This window comes from Cydia splendana, chromosome 11 (genome assembly GCF_910591565.1).
Source record: "Cydia splendana chromosome 11, ilCydSple1.2, whole genome shotgun sequence".
Lineage (NCBI taxonomy): Eukaryota > Metazoa > Arthropoda > Insecta > Lepidoptera > Tortricidae > Cydia > Cydia splendana.
Genome location: NC_085970.1, coordinates 21870079 through 21886824, shown reverse-complemented (window position 1 = coordinate 21886824; position 16746 = coordinate 21870079). Strand labels below are relative to the sequence as shown.

General features: G+C 39.6%; 1 protein-coding gene across 2 annotated transcripts in view; it reads right to left on the bottom strand.

Moving 5' to 3' along the window:
* Positions 1-16746, bottom strand: part of LOC134794859 (rho GTPase-activating protein 26) — a 99962-nt gene that overhangs the window by 75730 nt on the left and 7486 nt on the right. The gene's annotated exons all lie outside the window — the stretch shown is intronic.

Here is a 16746-nt window from a genome sequence, read left to right as displayed (position 1 = left end):
GCCGTGAGCACCCCTCCCGCACCTCACAGTTTGGTGATTTGCGTCGGGAACAAAATGGCCAATATTAGGTTTCTAGAGGCGGTGTTCTGTGACTGCTACCCATACAGATACGAAACGCTACTAGAAAAGTGGGTTAGGTTAGGTTTGAACTGCGACCCTTACAGAAAAGAAATGCTACTAGAAAAGTGGGTTAGGTTAGGTTTGAACTGCGACCCATACAGAAACGAAATGCTACTAGAAAAGTGGGTTAGGTTAGGTTTGAACTGCGACCCTTGCAGAAAAGAAATGCTACTAGAAAAGTGGGTTAGGTTAGGTTTGAACTGCGACCCTTACAGAAACAAAATGCTACTAGAAAAGTGGGTTAGGTTAGGTTAGAACTGCGACTGTTACAGAAATAAAATGCTACTAGAAAAAGTTGACGAAGTGGATTAATTAATTTAATAGGATAACGATATATTAAATGTTTGCACATTTTTAATTAAAATGTGGTTACAATTTTTGTGATGATTTACTATTTTTGCGTTTACAATGATTATTTTGGAGCCATTTGCTTTAATAGGATAGCAAGATTTAAAAATTTGGTTATCATTTTACATTAAAATGGAGTTCTAATTTTGGTGATCATTTACTATTTTTGGGTTTACAATGATTATTTTGGTGTCATTTTCTTTAATAGGATAGCAAGATGTAAAAATTTGGTTATCATTTCACATTAAAATGGGGTTTGAAATTTGGTAATCATTGACTATTTTTGGGTTAATAATGATCAGTTTGGTGTCATTTCCTTTAAAAGGATAGTAAAATGTAATAAAATTGGTAATCATTTCACATTAAAATGGTGTTATAATTTTGGTGATCATTCATGATTTTAGGGTGGTAAAATAGATTTTTTTGGTATTAAATTTTACTAAATCTGGTGATCAGTTAAATAGCAGCCATTATAAACCATACAGGTCACCTGCCAAATAATACCTTTAATGATTCAGCCCTTTTCTATTCAGCAATCCACAGTTTTAACCTATTGTCTTTGAAGAACAAGAATGCGTTATCTAACCATAGTGCGCACAGCTGAGCAAACCTTGTACGCGAGGTGCGCCTTCAACTTCACTGTGGTTTCATTAACAACGAGCATGAGTGAACACCGCAGTAACTAACCAGATTATACATTGCATACGCCATTTACATTCACACAGAAAAACCTTACGTCGTTTCTATAAAATACTAGCGACCCGCCACGGCTTCCCACGGGTCAACAGATTATACACTTAAACCTTCCTCAAGAATGACTCTATTGATAGGTGAAAACCGCATTAAAATTGGTCCAGTCGTTTTTGAGTTTATCACGAACATACAAACACACAAACAGACAGACGCGGTGGGGGACTTCCGTTTTATAAGGTATAGTGATGATGTTATCGGTTGGTCAATCAACAATGATGTCGGTGGTTATAGTTTCATTAAAAGTATTCTAAATGTAGGTGAAATTTTGAAACCAAAATGTTTCGCCAAACTGGGATGGAATTGGATGGCAGTGCGTTTTAAAAAAATGCTGCTTACACTAAAATTTAAAAAAAATCTTTAGTGTGCCATCGTCCACACTGTTACGTGATAATAACCTTATTTCCAAGACATAACGGCCACCGATGGCCATCACTTAATACAGTTACTGGTATGACAAATCATTATAGAACCGCAACTCAATTATACATTATTCTGAGTACTACATTCATAGTATTTGCTGTACCTTCGTAGTGTGCATGGACGCGGCACAATGCGAGTAAAGATATCTGTTGGGAAGGTAACGTAAACAATAATCAGTATAAACACTGTAGGCGATGTTAAGCCGCGATGTTTATAAACGGAGAGCTAGCTACGAAAATAGGTTTGCAATTTGTAGAGCATCGAAAACCCTCTAGTTAGTGTGCCACACTATCATTATAAATTAATTCGGGCGCCTGGCAGCTGTTCAGCGGTGGGTGTGAGAGGTGTGAAATAAATTGAAGGTGTACAATTTATAGAGCTCTGAGTTTGGTTTGATATTAGCTAATTATGTATTTAATTGGAATATAACATTGCCAGGCGTTTTAATTGGTAGTGCCAGGTGACGTCCAAGGTGCGCGAAAAAGTGCCAAGCTGCCAAGTCATCTCATTTACTGGGTCAAATATCGTGTTTTGTTACCCAAAGGGTGAAAACAGGACCTTATTACTATAAGGTCCCGTTTGCGATCCCATTGCACACCTTCAATTGTTTTTACAACCCCTTTGTTAGATTTAGATTTCATTTATTTGCAAAAAACATGGTACAGTGGTTCTTATGCTATTGTTATTAGGTAACACATGATTAACACATGATTGTTGCCCAACCACTGTCACACCCACCGCTGAACAGTTGCCAGGTGCCCGAATTAATTAATAATGATAGCATGGCACACTAACTAGAGGGATTTCGATGCTCTATAAATTGCAAACCTATTTCCGTAGCTAGCTCTTAGACCATTATGGCACACGAACGAGGTAAGGTATACATATAGCGGGCAGACTTCATTTATCAAAGCGTATCCCTCCCATTGGCCTTCGATTCTAAAAGAGATGTAACTATAACCGAAGTCCTGGAGCACGTACGACCTACATATATATACTTACCTGTTTACGCTTTGATTCGAAACGCTCACTTTACCATAACCAGGGTTGGGCAAAATACTGGCTTCCACGTATTTCAAATACAAATTACAAAATACATTTTTAAAAGTATTTGAAATACCAAATACAAATTACTTTGGTGACGGGTATTTGAAATACAAAATACAAATTACAGTGTTTAAAATAATGTATTTCAAATACAAAATACAAAATACCTTTCAATTTTTTTGTTTAATCATTTAGTTTTTTTAACGAATATCCTTTCCTAAAAACTTATAGGGTCATTGCGCTAGTTTTCGTCCACTTGACGAAATTTGAATATAAACCTACATTGCTGCACAAATTTGGACTGATTTCAATCCTTAATGTCGAAACAATATATATACAGGGTTACTTTTTTACCGGTACAATAAATTTTACCACATCATTGGTATCGATAATAGATCACATTGCACAAATAAAAAATATTTTTTTTTTATTTCGCATCAATTAATTTATCCTTCACCAATTTAGTAACTTCTGGTTGCACTAATTACAAGATGTCAACGGTATGAGGTATAAGGGGCGGGGCGGGGCGAGCGGCCGGCGGCGCACGATTTGACAACTGTTGGAGACTAAGAACGCAACCTCATTAGATAGGTTTTATTTTTCTGTTCTTACTGACATGTGTTGTCACGTCACTTCTTGATTTCCTTCAAAAATACGTTTGTGTTATTTGTTCCCGTTTTATTTAACTCTCACTTATCTTACAAATAACCATCAACAACAAAGCATCCGGGAAACTGCGAATGCAAAGTGCAACCCTTTGACCGATAAGACAGTGCGTTTGACGAAATTAAACGTGAAAATTACTTGGAAAGAATCGAAGGAAACGTACAAAAACGGGCACGGCTTTGTTTACAAAACCACGGACAGCATTTTGAACATTTACTTAAGTATGTGAATTAGTACGAGAAATGGACTCCATTAATTAGGTATGTAGGGTAGATTTCAATCATTGTACATAGTTGATTCCAATTTTTTAAATACGCCTCAATGAAAAATGTTGCAGACTTACTTCGTAATTTTATCAGATTTCGAGACCTTTTGTCATACTTCACACAAAGCAACATCTTCATTTTGACGGTCCTAAGCCCGTGCAAGTATGAAGGAAGAATTGGGATCAAGTAGTATTTTTTTATGTCAATACGTGTGCCGCCGCCGCTCGCTAAATCGCGCGCGATGACGTAAACAAACAGTTGCCAGTTCGTGCGTTTGCTAATTGATGCGTAAGGCATCCACATTTTCTAGTACTTTAGCGGATAAGTTCGGGCATTGGTATTTTTGTTTTTTTGTTCCCAAATAGTAGTAACAAAGAATGCTGGTATTTTTTATTATTGGCAACAATTACGTATGTTGATTTATTGTACTGGTAAAAAAGTAACCCTGTATATATCTGTCTACATATCAAAATTATGGACCAGACCAGGACTGGTCCTCCATACGTGCCGGTTGGAAGCGACCCGCATCCAGCGTCTTCCGGCGACCTTAACAAGATCGTCTGTCCATCTTGTGGGTGGACGTCCTACGCTGCGCTTGCTAGTCCGTGGTCTCCACTCGAGCACTTTTCGACCCCATCGGCCATCTTCTTTGCGTGCAATGTGGCCTGCCCATTGCCACTTCAGCTTGCTAATCCGGTGGGCTATGTCGGTGACTTTAGTTCGTCTACGGATCTCCTCATTTCTGATTCGATCACGTAGAGAAACTCCGAGCATAGCCCTCTCCATAGCTCGTTGAGCGACTTTGAGTTTTGAGATGAGGCCGATAGTGAAAGACCACGTTTCGGAGCCGTAAGTCATCACTGGTAACACACATTGATTAAAGACTTTCGTCTTGAGGCACTGAGGTATGTCGGACGAAAAGACATTACGTAGTTTCCCGAACGCTGCCCAACCGAGTTGGATTCGGCGGTTGACCTCTTTCTCGAAGTTGGACCTACCTAATTGGACTACTTGTCCTAGATAGATGTACGAGTCAACAACTTCGAGTACCGAGTTCCCAACAGAGACTGGGATGGGCACAACATTGGCTTTTGACATAAGTTTCGTCTTGTCCATGTTCATTTTCAAGCCCACCCGTTGTGAAACTCGGTTGAGGTCATCGAGCATCATGCTGAGTTCGTCCATCGACTTTGCCATGACTACGATGGTGATGATATCAAAATTATATTTCGCAAGTAGTAAATTAAAAATGAAATATATTATTTGCTAATCTGTCAAGTAGTCTAAAACTAGAGCATGGACGGAAACTACTGCAATGACCCTATACCCTGGCTGTTGACGAAAAGTTCCGCGCAGAATAGCTCGCGCATTGTATTTGCCCTCGTACAAGTCGTACATTATATTTAAATAAACGTTCCATTTTAGGATTATACTCGTAGAATTTAATTAAATGTATTTTGTAGAAATGTATTTTGATGCTTGAAGTATTTGAAATACAAAATACAAAATACATGTGAGTTCAGTATTTGAAATACCAAATACAAAATACTTTTCCAAGTAGTATTTGAAATACAAATACAAAATACAAAAATGTATTTCAAATACGTATTTCAAATACATGTAATTGAAATACTGCCCAACCCTGACCATAACCCTTATTCTAGGAACGTTGTTACGAGTCTGGGGGCCAACTTACGACTAGAAACGGGACCATGCACAGTTGACTATCAGTAAACAAGCGGACCTGAGTAAATAAATGGCGCGCGCAATATTAACCATACGTGCCAAATAGTTTCCCGATATAGTGGGTACCTATAGTTGCTGATCTATGGCGGATATGACCGGGATTGGGGTCGTGCTGTCAGATAACAGACATAAACGGACACCAGACAGACTATATACAGTTAAACATTTCGACATAGCGACTGTCTAACATCTAGTCTACATCTCGCGAGTGTTATGTATTAAGTTATGTTGCTATCTATAGGGCACCTTTACCCGTAGGTACCATGAGTTGAGTCACCGACATGCCAAAACTGACATATATGCTGACGACTACGTATTTAATTACTTTCTATATATCTCGCTCGCACTAATACCTATGCGAGTACGAGCGAGAAGCAAAAAAAGTATATCATATAATAATATATAAGTAAGTTACGTTTTCGATAGCGTAACTATATGTCAGTGCCAAACTGGATGGTATTAGCCACACTGTTTGTTGCAGTGACACGTAGTGAATAATGTGGCGCGTGTTACTATAATGTTATGCTACACGCATTGTCAACTGGCGACTCCACATGGCCGTGACAGCAGGCGCAAGCATAACGCATGCGTCAGCGCCAGCGCCGGCGCCGGCGGCGATAGCGACCATAATCACTGGCAGCGACGAGCGGAGCACCGCGCGGGCAACAGCATTCGACGCCTTCCAATGTATTTTAAACCTCGTTAACACAAATACGATTGCCTCCATATGCTCATCTAATGGCAATGCATTAATTTTTTTCAAAAAATCGTTGTAATTATAATCTAACACAGTGAGTTGAGTAGGTAAAACCTATTAAAGCTAGATCATCGCTTTGTATTTATCACAAATCCTTTACCATCTCCCCTGCTTACCTACTTCTGCTGCTGACTGTACCCACGTTTCTATAATCAATTTAGACATAAACTTACCTCAACAAGTTGCGCAACGCAATTAAGTAATTATGTTATTAAGCAATTTTGTTTTTATATGTTAAATAAAACAAAGACAATTGGGTAATTAATTAATAAGTACTTTTTCAAGAAAAAAGTGGGTGTTATACTCGTATGTTTCACGCCAATGTCTGTCTGACTGTGGCACCGTAGCTCTCTAACGGATAGACCGATTTCGATGCGGTTTTTTTGACGTGAAAGCGAATTCCTTGCGGTGGTTCTTAGCTATGCTTGATAACTTGAAATCGATCCAGCAGTTTGAAGAGCATCAGCTCTTTTTCAAAATGCTTAGGTATGGTATAGTATAGACTATAGTATAGCGTAAGTTAATAAATTTTAAATTTAATAGTTATTTACGGAAATGCATGCAACTTATTGTATGTTGAGAAAGTGGAGTGATTGTATTAATTGTAATATCTGGGAGACCGTGCTTTGCTCGGAAAACATAAAACTCCTAAATGCGTATTTCCCCAGAGAAAAGACCTAGCTAGATCGATTTTTCGCCCCCGAAAACCCCAATAAAGCAAATTTCGAGATCCCGAAATGTACAGTTGAACCTCGCTAACTCGAACCTCGCGATAAGACGAAATCCTCGTTAACACGAAATAAACTGCTATTGTCCTTCCCTTCAGAGCTCAAAACCGCCATAACTCGAAATATTCAACATTCAACCTCATTTAAGACGAAGTAAGCAGCGATTCCCTTCACGACTATTCACTTATTCAGTACATTTTTAGGGTTTCGTAAAAGGAAAAACGGAACCCTTAAAGGATCACTCGTGCGTCTATCTGTCTGTATGTCCGACCAATGAAATTTGACCTACAACTCGAAAAAATAGTCGTATTATTTTACCACCTCTATATAACTCGAAGTTATTTACTAACTCTGTAAACCTCTGTTTATTGTCTGTTTCGAGTTACAGAGACAGACAATAAACAGAGGTTGTACTTTCTTTCTGACTAGAGTAAAGACTGTACTTTCTGCGTTTCTATAATTACCTCACGAACAGGATTTTTTCAAGCGTTTTACCTCTGTAACTCGAAACCTCTTTAAGACGAACAAAACCTATAAGAACCTCCCTAAGTCGATGCTCTCGATAAGACGAAACTTCTTTAACACGAGTTTTTGGCGTTTCCCTTGAGTTTTGTGCTATCTAGGTTCCACTGTATACTTATATAAGAATTGCTCGTTTAAAGGTATAACATAATATAAAGTTTTAGTTAAAGTTTCAATTTCGAGACAAGCTTTTATCGGCAACTGATATTAAGCCGTCGCCTTACTCGAGCGATTCTAAGCCCAAGTTCAACGAGGTTGGTTGGATAGTTTATTACTGGCTACAGAGTTCCTAGAACTAACTACCTACTCTCCAACCGCCTTCATAATCGAACCAGCTTGATGGTATCCAGTAACATTGTATTATCACCGAGGTTACGAATGTACCTAAGTACAACTAAGTTCATCAGCTAATTCAGAAATCGTGAAACAGTTCATCCGAACGAGCGCATAATCCTTTAATCCATATTTGTTAGCGCGACCTCAATGACCGCATCTGATTTGGTCCCCGCGATCACTTTCGTTTGAGATTACGCAACAAACAGTTGACACTAGCTAGCTGTTGCACATACATATGACGTGAGCTCCACACCACACCCACAGTCGAGTGGATTGACCACATCCTTGTAACGGGACCGGGCATTAAGAGCTCGCTTCCGCGGGTATCGTCGCCATCGGATATATCGGAGCGGCCGAGGTGCTCAAAAATATCTGCACACGCACTCTAACGCCTTGACAATAAAGATTTGAACCCAATGAGCTACAGTAGGCGCTTTTCATGGGTGTATGCCCGTGCATAAATCTCGAATAGGCTCACTACAGTGAAACACAATAATTAAAGTAAGAGAGCAGCACACATAACCAAGAGCCAGTTACCATGCAGTAGTAGTAACCGGGGGTTGACCGGACTACCTACATAGCGGCCGGCCAGAGCGGGTCGACGAGTGTTATGTCGGTGTCCGACATACCCTCGTGTCGCTGAACTCGTTAGTATTCCGTGTGCGCCGGCGCGGCGCACGGCCCGCGGAGGAAAGTGAGAGTGGGCCCGATTACGTTATGCAGACCGGTTGATAACAACAATCATAACAATATCAAACGTTGAATCATCTTAATAGTATCGAGTCGAGGGAACCCCAACTAATATAATAATAAAGAACACGTTTCTATTTGACATTCGTCATGAACTAAATCCGAGTATCCGAGACGTTCACATCATTTGAGCAAACCCTCTAATTTTTGCGCTAAATGATATCATATCTGAGTTGAATACCAGGATTCTCTTTGCGGGCTAGTCAATTAAGCCGTTTTAGGCAATGTTTGATGATGAGCTCTAGCACAAAAAAATATTAAAAAACAAAACAGTGCGACACAGATATTGATGATATTAATCTATGCTGAAAAAATCGTTGCTCTTAGGGTCCAAAATCACGAAGAAAAGAATCAAGTACGGAGAACTGACCCTCCATTTGCCTCAATGTATGTTCAGATATTTGGGAGCACCTTGGCCGGTCGGGTATACCTGATGGCTGCTGGAGCTGGACGCTTCAGTACAAATGTTATTTTTTATTAAATTAGTCATTTTCTTATTACTGTCATAGATTCGCACGTGCGCTACATTATAAAATTCACGTTTACTTTGTTTTGTTTAGCTAACCATTATGATTTAAACGGAAATGGGTACTTCTTATGTATTTTTTTTATCCATTACGCCCGATCCAATTTTATTGATACCCGGTGGTTTAGTTGCCCATTTATGAAGATTATTACAGAGATTCTTCAATAAATATGAAGTCGGTAAGTAATACGGTAAACAACAACGATGCCCGCCATTTTAAACCTCGTCGCTTGTACAAATTGGGCCATCCGATACCGGCAATAACCGTGATCAGTTCGGCCGCTCGTTAAGGAAACATGCTAGTACAAGGACATGTACCTACCACCAATGATTAAATAGAGGACAGTTAACCATTTATAAACCACATTGCAACGAAATAAGAGCTACCAATAGTACCAATAGTCAGATAACTGCTAACTAACAATTCTAAAACGTTATAGCAAACACATTAAGGTTCACGATGTTGTGGTCAAGGATGTTGGTGTTAGTGCTGCAGCCGTTGCAGGTGTAAACATCTTTATCGAAGTAGGAAAACATCACGTGGTCGTTTAGCTAGCCAGTAACTATTAGCCTTTATCATCTACATTAGTTGCATTGCAGCCCGAGCCCGACCGACTAGACGCAACGCTGAAAACGTCGAACAGTTTGGTTCAAGTCTTGTTAGAGTATTTTATGACTGCACGTATACATAAAACTTACTATTAGTTAATTTTAGAGTCGAGTTAGACGTGCGGATTAGTTTTTTTATGTGTTATACAGAGTGATTTTTAGGGTTCCGTAGCCAAATGGCAAGAAACGGAACCCTTATGGATTCGTCATGTCTGTCTGTCTGTCTGTCTGTATGTCTGTATGTCTGTATGTCTGTCTGTCTGTCCGTCCGTATGTCACAGCAACTTTTTTCCGAAACTATAAGAACTATACTGTTGAAACTTGGTAAGTAGATGTATTCTGTGAACCGCATTAAGATTTTCACACAAAAATAGAAAAAAAAAACAATACATTTTGGGGGTTCCCCATACTTAGAACTGAAACTCTAATTTTTTTTTCATCAAACCCATACGTATGGGGTAACTATGGATAGGTCTTCAAAAATTATATTGAGGTTTGTAATATCATTTTTAGGGTTCCGTACCCAAAGGGTAAAACGGGACCCTATTACTAAGACTTCGCTGTCCGTCCGTCCGTCCGTCCGTCCGTCCGTCTGTCACCAGGCTGTATCTCACGAACCGTGATATTAGCTAGACAGTTGAAATTTTCACAGATGATGTATTTCTATTGCTGCTATAACAACAAATACTAAAAACAGAATAAAATAAAGATTTAAGTGGAGCTCCCATACAACAAACGTGATTTTTGACCGAAGTTAAGCAACGTCGGGCGGGGTCAGTATTTGGATGAGTGACCGTTTTTTTTTTTTGCTGTTTTTTGCATTATGGTACGGAACCCTTCGTGCGCGAGTCCGACTCGCACTTGCCCGGTTTTTATTTTCTAAACTGAATAATTTGCGCGAGAGACACTTCCAAAGTGGTAAAATGTGGGTCCCCCCCCCCCCTGTAACTTCTAAAATAAGAGAATGATAAAACTAACAAAAATATACGATGTACATTACCATGGAAAGTTGCAAACTTCCACCGAAAATTGGTTTGAACAAGATTTAGTCAGTAGTTTGTTTTTAATACGTCATAAATCGTAAACCGCAATTTTATTATGTTACTTGCTGCTACGGAACCCTTCATGGGCGAGTCCGACTTGCACTTGGCCGCTTTTTTTATGTCTGACCATACTCTAATCATACTGAATAACTTTTACTATGAAGCCAAACCCGATATCGCAAAATAATGTTCAGTATTGAATGACATATTCACCCCTCATTGTATGGTCAGACAACAAAATCACTCTGCATAATGATTTATTCTTATAGTTGAATTATCGAGAAGATGGAATTGCATTTGTAGTGGTTGTATGCTGATAGTACAAGAAAATAGAAAATTCAAATATAGAATGCCTGTAAACAAACAATACTACTACATATGCAATTCCACGCTCTCGATGATTCAACTATAACAGTATTTCCCAAATGGCTCTGACTGCATATGCAGGCTGCGCCGGCGCGGCCTTGACACGAGGACGCGACACTACACAATGCATTCCGACGGTTACCATTCGAACTAGGTAGCTGTATAGATAGTGTGGTAGTAGTGGTGGGCCTGTGCGTGCGCCCCGGGCGGCGGCGGCGGCGGCGGAGGCGGCGGCGCGGCGGCGGCGCGCCGGGTCCAATATGCAACAGCTATGGGAAGGCACAAAACTTTCCATGTTCGCTGTATGTCCTCAGCAACGACTATCCCATGTTTCGCTAACTATTTAAATGAACATTCTACCAGAATCGCTTTCTTACAAGCGCTCTCTTTTAACTCTTTGCTACCCAAGTGGGTACTTGTCACGAAGATATCTAAAGAAGAGACTCTTTCCAGATATATTTATGTACAAACAGCAAAACTCCTAACCTAACTGTACATCGGTGGACCTTATTACACAAGGCATAAGCTCCACCGATGTACAATTAACAGTGTGGGCGATGGTACAGTCAGCATCGTATAATAGGTAGCATCCAAAGTATTCAAATAGTTCGGTACGCCATACATATTTATGGTGTATGGTGTACATATTTATGGTGTGTGTGTGTGTATGGTGTATGGTGAAGGCTTGGCTTCTCGAACACACATTCTACACCTATGACGAATTTTTGAATGTTGAGCTTTAGTTAAGTTACCCGAAATTGAATTTTATTTTGATTGTTATTGATTTTTTACGAATGTACACTTATATGTATAGTACTTGTTTCGAATAATTATACAATCTATTATACAAAAATGACATGGAATATTATAAATATTGTGAATAAATAATATGAATATGAATAGGTACCGAACTATTTGAATACGTTGGATGCTACCTATTATACGATTCTGACTGTACTATATGACGCTGACTGTACATTGCCCCACCTGTTGCTATCTCTATTGCATGCGCATAATTATATTGCTGTAAAACTCGCACAGTGACATTGACAACCGGCATTATGGGCGGGACAGCTATATACTTATGCGCGTGCATTAGAGATAAGTACGAAAATCACAAATACTGTATCTGTATGTAAAGCGTATCTCTCTGGTTTAGCCAGCAAAGCAAAGAGATCGTTATTGGCAGGCTAATTTGATACGATCAACAAAAACTATCTGGCAATACTTAGTTAAAGGGATTGTAAAGATATTACATATTTAATTTTAAATAGTGGAAGTGAACCAGATTAGTTGTAATTTCGTAACAACCACTGCAGCACTCGAGCAGCGAGTGCATTAGTTTCGGAGTTGGTTGTGAACGACGCGAAGGTTAGTAAAGTAAACAAATTGACAAGTTGCCCCGGCGTTGTTTGGGTAGCGTCCTTGCTCTCTCTAGCCGCAATCTCCGATATTTACTGTACGACACGACACGTCACAAGAGAAGGGGGAAAAGGGTGACCTACTCGTGAACAAACGTTCATTCATACAACCACCGAAATTCCATAACCATTTGACATTTATTTCAGTTTATAATTTATATACTTAGTAGTGTTTCTACTTGAAAAAAAAAAAAAACAAATTAAAATATTTTCTGTAAATATGTAATTTATAGTGTCCGACCGAAGGTTCGGTTTCGGTTTCGGTTTCGGCCAGTTTCGGCCAAAAAATCATGTTTCGGCTGTAGTTTCGGTTTCGGCCAAAAAACGGCCGAACCTTTCGGCCGGGCCGAAACTTACGAAATGGTACTTCGTACTATGAAACTAAACTATGTGACAAAGACCAAAAGTTGGGGAATAAGTAGGACAACAATATTAATGTGTACCGACTTATACTGATTCATGTATATAGGTCACAGACCAACCCCTATAGACCGAGCTTATAGGACGACTCGCGGTCACCGCCCGTATGGTGTATAGGTCAAATATAAGATTGTTCGCGCGCCGCTCCGATCAGTTGCGCCCAACGTAACGACCTGTTAGCAGTGTGCACGAGTCTAAGAAAATAAATCGTAAACTATTGAATTCATTGGGAAATCATGGGATATTGCAGCGTAAAATGGTGTGGCAAGTCATCTAAGACATCTACTTACGAAACAGATGGAATAACATCCCACAGGAAAGTCAAATTCATTATTTCATTGAATAATGTTTCTTGTCCGCGGGGTTCATTTTATACTGGTCAGTAAGCAGAGGCGAAGTATGTCCGTCCCTTTTCGTCAACTTGAAAATGTAATGCGCTATACCTTTCCCTTTCAACTAGTGATGTGACGATGATGGTTTTTCAGTTGCGGAAACTTCGTGCTTCGTCATACCGTATTGTACCATTTTAGACATAAATTAATATATAGGTAATATGTTGTGTAAGTTTTTTAGAATCCTCTAGGCCAGCGGAGCAGTTAGGCCGCATGTCACGAGATGGACCTGATGATGAACTTCAAAGAAGTGCGAGAGCACTCGGTGTTGGTTTGTGATAGACATATGTTGTATTGGGTTTTTTAGAATCCTCTAGGTGAGCAGTTAGCTCTCATGTCACGAGATGGACCTGATGATGAACTCCAAAGAAGTGCGAGGGAACTCGGTGTTGGTTTGTGATAGACATATGTTGTATGAGTATTTTAGAATCCTCTAGGTGAGCAGTTAGGTCTCATGTCACGAGATGGACCTGATGATGAACTTCAAAGAAGTGCGAGGGAACTCGGTGTTGGTTTGTGATAGACATATGTTGTATGGGTTTTTTAGAATCCTGTAGGTGAGCAGTTAGGTCTCATGTCTCGAGATGGACCTGATGATGAACTTCAAATAAGTGCGAGAGAACTCGGAGTTGATTTGTAATAGGCATATGTTATTGGTCCATTTGAATATGTTTTCAATACAACCTTCTATGACCTTAATAAAACGGACAAAAGAAAATAATTGTATGAGATTTCGGCGACACTTTTTTCTCGTATCAAAAGAGATTGCGATTCTGAGTGGAAATAATATAAAAATTCTAAACTTTAAAATTCATGTTCTGGGTACTTTAAGCAGAAATGCCCTAATATGTTAAGTAAAAATTTCAGGTACATTGTTAAATTACTTAATGAAATATTAAATTAATCAATATAATTATTAAGTAAGTTTACTCTAAGTATACTAAATTGGTAACAATTTTACCACAATAAATTTCGGTATCACTGGTAGCAGTACCCACTACCTGTAATGAATATGTCCCATCCCTACGCTTGCACGTGTCAGCGCGCCATGTTTGAAACGACCAATCGCAACGCCGTGAGCACCCCTCCCGCACCTCACAGTTTGGTGATTTGCGTCGGGAACAAAATGGCCAATATTAGGTTTCTAGAGGCGGTGTTCTGTGATATAGGTACAGAAATTAATTGGTTTATTATAAAACACAATTCCACTAATGAGGGCGCCACTAGACGGTCGACGCAGTCTTAAGAGGCTGTTAATACCTATAACGCGCACACTGTCTAATTGTATCGGAGTAAGTGAGATAGCACTGTCGCATGTTACTGGGCCTGGGCAAAGGAATAATAAGAAAACTCATCATCTTCCTCGCGTAATCCCGGAATCTTTGCCAAGGCTCATGGGAGCCTGGGGTCCAATTGACAACTAATCCCAAGAATTGGCGTAGGCACTAGTTTTTACGAAAGCGACTGCCATCAGACTGACCTTCGAACCCAGAGAGTAAACTAGGCCTTATCGGGACTAGTCCGGCTTCCTCACGATGTTTTTCCTTCACCGAAAAGCAAATATTAAATATCAAATGATATTTTGTATATAAGTTCCGAAAAACTCATTGGTACGAGCCGGGGTTTGTACCTGCGACCTTCGGATTGAAAGTCACACCTCTTACTGCTAGCCCACCAGCGCTCAAGGAAATATCTCGCTTTTTAATACAATGGACATTGCTTGGAGTCTGTGCTCAACTACTTATCCTGAAGCCTGAAGCACGGCTTTGACTTCGCATGAAAGTTCGCCTCACTAGGGCAATACGGACGTTTAGGCCCAGGTGAAGATCGGTACCTGGCCTTGCGATATTGGCAATAAAAAATTCGCGCTCGCTACGCTCGCGTTTTTGGTTGACCCTGTATCTACATGTTAACTTGACTGGTCAATAAATAGAGTTAGACCAAGATAATTCTGCAATTATTTTGATGGCATACGCAGTGCAACTAGGGCAACTGTTATTTATACGTCATAATTTCATAGAAGTTTTGACGTTTAAAATAACTCTTGCACTGCGTGTGTTATCAAAATCGTTGCAGAATTATCTTGGTCTAACTCTAGTAATTATCTTAAAAAACTGCTTAAGTAACACCAATTTCAAGGACATTGGATGTTGATAGCCCCATAATATGTGTGTAAAAGCGGTATTATGACATTTTTTCAACGATTTTAACAAGTCTACAAAAGTTTCGGTTTCGGTTTCGGTTTCGGCCGAAACTAGAGCCAAAGCCGAACATTCGGTTTCGGTTTCGGTTTCGGCAAAAAAACATGTTTCGGTCGGACACTAGTAATTTAATTTGTTCTAATACATACTTCTAATAGTACTTTCATAAGTAATTGAACAGCGATGGACCTTAAACCTTTGTCACAGTATAATAAATAGTACTAACGTACAGTATGGACACTCCCTGCCTCCCGTTGAAAGTGCCGCCCACCCGCTCTCGGTTACCTCACAGTTACCGGCTGGCAAGGACGCGACGACGCGGTGCGCAGAGGGGCTACCGCGAAAACCGAAATTCGCAAATTGCGGGGATCTTTCTCTTTTACTCCAATGGATGCGTAATTAGACTGACAGAGAAAAATGCCCGCAATTTGCTAACTTCGATTTTCGCGGTTATAGCCCAGAGCGGAGGGCACGTAAAATATTAAACAAATATTTACAAATCCTTTTGTAATGGGCGTGTGTTGTGCCGTGTACGGTTGTTTAAGCTCTATAAACGACAAAACTAAAAGAAAGTTCCACAGATTCCCATTGTATGAATCAAGGCAAGTACATACCCAGTTATTTTTAAAGTGTTTTATGTTTTAGTAGAATACCACCAACTTACAATAGGTACTTATGTTTAGTATTTCTTTTACCCTATCTGTTTTAGACCTAAACCTATCAGATCACACTGAAAACAACACAATATCTATATGAACAAAAAATCATGTTTTCAACTTACGTAATATTTTGGTGGCCTGAATTTCCTTACAAAAATTTTGGTACTTCGTTTATACTGATTCAAAATAGGAAACTATTGTATAAATCGAGCTTAGATACCCACCTTACAGCATAATATGATTCTTATTTCTTCCTAATTCGCGCAATGAGTTTTGGGTCATTGAGGTCATCGAACTTGTCAACAAAATGGCTGGAACTCTAGCACGTCTTATCTCACTCAAACAAGCATGGTACGCGTTCACCTACACGAGCTTAGACTGTGTGCGTAGGAACGCGTTTGTTTCATACATTTGATCGCCAGTGTCCGGGGTGTGCCTTTGTGATAGGGCTCCTTTACGAACTGTCAATTAAATGTGTGAAAACGATAGTAATACAGTCGCCATCAGATATTTCGGAGCGACCAAGGTGCTCACAAACATCTCACAAATATCTGACGCATCTATTGTCAAATTCAATCAGCAACAGCAACTCATATCGTTAAACCTTATCTCGGTGCACTGAGGTTTACAATTACCTAGTCATTTTAACG